Source organism: Malurus melanocephalus, unplaced genomic scaffold (genome assembly GCF_030028575.1).
Source record: "Malurus melanocephalus ecotype Western Australia unplaced genomic scaffold, MMel_1.1 scaffold_402, whole genome shotgun sequence".
NCBI lineage: Eukaryota > Metazoa > Chordata > Aves > Passeriformes > Maluridae > Malurus > Malurus melanocephalus.
In genome coordinates this window covers 476,848-482,176 of record NW_026623634.1, presented here as the reverse complement: position 1 = coordinate 482,176, position 5,329 = coordinate 476,848, and positions in this window count along the sequence as shown.

Sequence of the window (5,329 nt, the reverse complement as noted above, 5' to 3'; positions counted from 1 at the left end):
TTGTCACTAAAGCCTGTCTGAAATACTTTTTATGGTGAGAATTAAACGCATCTTGCTGCAGAATCAGCTTAAGGGCTGGCCACTGCTCAGCTCTTGCTTAAATCCTCTGAACAGGCAATGTGCAAAACTTACAAYGATGTGTTTTCCCTGCATACGAGGGAACTGGGTCTTAAATCCCTGTCAGTCTCGAAGGGAGGCTCGCGTTGAGTACAGCGAGGCCTTGAACCAGTGGGTAAAGCTTCAAGCAACATTTCTGCCTGCATTGCCCGAATGCTTTGCAGCATTCCCCGCGATTGTGCTCTTGAGCTCTTGCCGTGAGACAGGGCTGTGTGTGCAGCCTCTTTTCTAGAGGGGGAGGGCTGAGCCCGGAGAGGCTGCACGGCTCTCACAGCCTCGGGCAGGAAATTTGTGGTGAGTGTGAAGAATTCTTCGCTGCTTTTACAGGGTAACACCCGACCCTTCGGGCCATCTCCGCTCTGCGCATGTAAGATGATAGTGCTGCTACACTGAATGCGGCACGACTGCAGGGATTTCTCGGAGAATAAGCATTTGTGGCTTATGTGGGCTTCGTTCCAGRTGTGGAGGTGGTTGCTGCTGATGCCATTAGTAATTGCTATCTGCAATGCCATTAATGATTATTTTATTTCCTGAATTGKTGAACCCCCACTCCTCACACTCTGTAGCTCAGACAGAAGGTTGTAACAGTTTRGTGTTCTTGTGATGGGGTTTGTGCTCAGCTGCATCAAAATAAAAAAACCTTTTGGAGGTGTTTTGTTGCTGTGGGATCGCCCCTTGTTTTGAATTGAAAACTGCAGTGATAAACTCTGTTTGTCAGGGCTGTGGACACTTACTGAACCTCTCTAGAATGGGGGGAATTGTTAAAATTGGGAGTTCATTTAAAGGAGGGCTTTCTGAGGGTGAGATTAGATGGGAGGTGAACTAGCCCTACCCCATGGACAGGGCAAGGTAATGTACAGGCATAGACTGGAAAATCCCCACCCATAATCTACTTACTGTCTAGCTGTAAGAAATGCATGGGGTAATGGAAAAGGAAGCAATGAGACATTAGTCAGCATGATAGATGTTCAACAGCAGCCTTATAACTGGAGGATTTGCTAGAGGGTAGTGAAAGGCCCTTCAAAACTGTCAAAAAATAAGTAAGTAGCACTAAATATTGTTTCTGGGGAATGCTCTGAGAATTTAGGATGGTGACTGGAGGCCTGAATTACAGAGGTGAGTATGGAGAGGTCAGCACTCATTTCCAAAGCACAGCCATGGCTGCTGTGACACTGGAGAGAATCCACAGCACTGGCAGGGCCTGTGGAGCACAACTGGGACAGGCTGCTGGACAAACCTGCTCACAGCCTGGGACTGGAAGGACCTGAGAGCTGGGCACAGCAATACCAGGGTTTTTGCCTTCCAGAATATCAGGTGGCCTAAARAAGGGCATTGCCTTCCTGGTGAACCTGAGCCTCACAGATGTATGGACAATACTCCTGCCACCTGGGCTGTGCCAGGTGAGGTGGAGGAGTAGGAGGACATTGCAGAGACAAACTGGAAAAGAAGAGGGTCTTGCTGTGTTTCCTGCAAGTGTGCTGTGGATGGGAACCTCTGACAGCTTCCCTCACTCTCTGCTGTCTGTTTTGGGGGTGCCATCAGCCTGCAGGACATGGTCTGTCTGCAGGGATCATGATGGGGTCAGGAGTGGCCTGATAGCCATATCTCTGCTATCGCCATATTGATAGCTCAGGGTTGTCAGCTGGGTCGTGGTGAGCTCTATAAACCTGCTGTGGGTGGCCTTGTCCAGAGCAGTGACTGTGGGGAAGTCTCAACAGGGTGGTGTGAGTGGGGCATCCCTTTCCCACCGCCCTCTTTGGATCCGTTCTCTGTGCCTGAAGCTGTGCTGGTGGCCTTGGTGTGCTGGCTCTCCACTGGCACAGGGAGTGCAGAAAGGCTGGCTGCTGGGGGAATGAGCCAGCCTGGTGAGCCTGTGTGTTCCAGTCTTCAGCAAGCAACGGGCTCCTCCTGAGCCAYTGCAGTGCCCGAGTGGCACAGCCCAGAGCTCTGCAGGGGTGGCCACCCAACCAGCTGCATGTGGGTGCTGCAAGGAGCAGGATTACGCTGCATTTCCMAAGGAGGCCGGGCAGCACAAGTTGCCTGTCAATGGTATATGGGCTGAATCTGTCCTGCCAGAATGACTTCTTCCCTTYGCAGATAACCCTGTCACCCTTCCCGAGGGCTCTGATGCTTCTGCTGGTTCAAAAACCTTGAATGTAAATGAAACACAGTTCCCCTGCCCGATTGCCCATCACAGAATCTKTCTCCCAACATACRATGCTYTGCTCTTGCAGYRCTCAAAAAGGTACTCCTGACCTTCYCCCCAGCTCCATGGGCTCCAGGGCAAGTTTTTCCCTCCTGTCTCAGATCGTGACTGTCTCAGTCTCAGATTGAGCACCAGCCTCAGCCCGGCTCTGGGTGAAGGTGGCCCTGCSATGTCCCTTTGGGGAGGCCGGGTCCTGGGGCAGAGCGGGGCTGRCTCTCCCCTTCTCCCAGCAGGTTGAGGACAGTGCCCTTGGGACGCAGCTGGAGCRGGAGCAGAGGGCTGCTGGTGCCTGAAGGCACGGCACCATCTGGTGGCATGRAAGGAATTTGTCTGTGCGTCTGTCAGAGCAGTCCTGACTTTCTCAGCCAGATGCAAACTAGTAGTTTCCARTTATTTTTTGTCTCCTTTATATTTYCCCCTCTTCTGAGGCCTTGGGCCCCTCTATGGCTTTGCCCACCTGTCTGATGCTCAGGTTTCTCCCCAGCTGCTGTGACTATTTCTTACAGAGAGGCTTCAGCTGCCAGACTTGTCCAGCTCTGGGCTTTAAGGAGCAAACCTTGTACATGAGCTTTGTGAAACGGGGTGGTTTGGTTCCTCTGCATCCCCTGGGACCCTAATTAAGGGCTACTGGACACTTGATCTGGACTGTTGCCTAAGAAGGCAATGCTAAAAACACAGGAAAAAGTGGAGGCCTCTTGTTTCGTGAAAATCATGGCAACCCAAATTCCCTTGGGTTTTGGCTGGGTCTTGCTTCTCTTTTGGGGTATTGTGAAAGCTGGATGGGTGGCAGTAATCATGTTGCCATTATCCAAACTGTGAATTTGTGCCCCAGCACAGCCTGCCTGGGCTGGAGAAAGGGATGCAGCGTTTTGAGGAGGAGCTGGGAGTTGTGCTGGGCTCTGAAACAYACACTGTGTGTGTGTTTCACAGGACTGTGTTCCTGTTATCCMGAGGTTTCCATGTGAAAAGCATGGGGCCAAAGTCCATCTTTGCAAGTTCACATTTTGCCACCAGGGAGCTCCCATTCCTCATTGCGGACCCACGGTGAGAAAACAGAACAACATGGCAAAAAAAAATCCCTCAGTCTGCACCACATCCCAGCTCTTGTAGAAAGGGCTGGGCTGTGGGGTGCTTGCTCTGCCTTTAAAAAATATTCTCTTAATGCTTGGATGAGTTTTGCCCTTTCATTGAGGGTTTACGAACGGGAAAACTTTGAGGTTGGGAATATTGAGGCTGGCTAAAGAGAGAAAACACGGTGAGCAGGTGGAAAGGTGGTGACAGCAATGCATTTCTCCTCTCTCTGGTGGTTTTGGAYATTCCTGCTGATAGAACAGCAGAGCTGGAGAGGGTCAGCCTGCAGCAGACCCTTGCTGCTGCTTCACCTTCAGAAGGACATGGCTTTTTGCTTCTACAAAGAATGTTGGCACAGGCAGTAAGTTTAGTTTGGTACTAATTTGAGTTTTTAATCACCAGTGATACAACTTTTTCTGTTTGATTACAGGGTTGAAGCATTTMCTCCCCCAGACAAATGTAATTCTGACCTTTTCCATCTACTTTCCTCTMTTCCAATGCCTGGTTTCTCTCCTGCTCTTACCTGGCACTTTCACGAACACGTATTTCAACCTCCCACATTCCTGCTTTGCTGAGGAGACAAGTCTTTTACATTTGGAGGAAAAGATAATTAGTATAATTGCAGTATAGTTGGTATAATTGAATCATGATTAATTAATTGATAGTTGGTGAAAAATTAGTAGTCTGAACACTATGGTGAGTTTGGAAAAATGACTGTGCTCCCTTTTTGGGGKCTGGTGTGATTGATGTGAGGTCAGCTGTGGCAGGGTAATGTGTTCACTGTGTTCCTGCGAGCTGTATTAGTATTAGATCATAGCAAGGGACATCAGAAAAAATGTTTCCAAGGGTGAGGACAGCAAACCAGTAAACCAAATTATCTGGGAAAGAAGTTAATGTCCGTTCTTTGAGGTTCTTAAAAAGCAGCATCAGAAATGGTGTAACTCCTGTGCGTGCCCTCAGCTGGTCTGTCAGAGCAAAGGATGTCCTCAGCAAATGTTTCTGTAGCACACAGACAGGAGGGTGGAAGGACACCTCCACAGACCTGCCTGGCAAGTCCCCTCCTCTTAGGCTGAGAACCTTTCCTGTCGTGGACCCACACAGGTTGTGTTGGAAACTGAGTCACATCGTGCTAGGGAAGAGAAGGAAGCCTTCAAAATCCAGGGAGTTACGGGAAATCAATTTTCCTCATGAAACCAAGGACACAGCTCTGGCACTTTTCAGTCTGATGTGGTTTCCTTCTGACTCTGGAGTTTGCTGTCCAGGGGAGACAAGGGGGAATGTTTCAAGTCAGGGTGAGTTTAGGAATATMTGTTGGAAGGCTGGCATGCATCTGTGTGGGAATATCCACAGGCAAAAAAAGCCAGGGCCCTTCTACAGTGGGAACACTTGTTCCATCATTTATTTACATGCTCCAACACTTGCATTTCCATGAGGCTTTGATATTTCATGTATTTGCCAGAAAAAACACAGCAGAGGGCTCTTCTAAACTGCCAATGAAATCATTAAGTGGCTTYGTGTCTGCTTGTGATTTTCCACTTCTTTTGAGTTTCCCTCGAGATGTGAACCTAAAACCTGGCACCCATAGGCACCGTGTGACTTTGTGGTGGCCTTGAGAGCGCTGCTTCTCCATAACACAATGTCTCAATCCCATACAAGCAAAGCTGTTTGTTTGTCCGTGACAGGTGTAGTATCAATGGTATTTGCTTGTTGAACCRTCCAAGTCACGTTTTAATGGAAATTCTTAAAAAGAAGTTACGAATAGGTCATTGTAGTACACTGGTTCAGCAAATGCTGCAGTAAAACCTTTGGAATAGAGACTGAAWGACAGAAATAAGTCAGTTATGTGTGGAGGGGAAATGAAAAGCATATTTTTATAGCATATTGCAGTGCTTACCAAGCTTTATGGCTTTGTCAGCAGTCTCAGGATGTTGTATT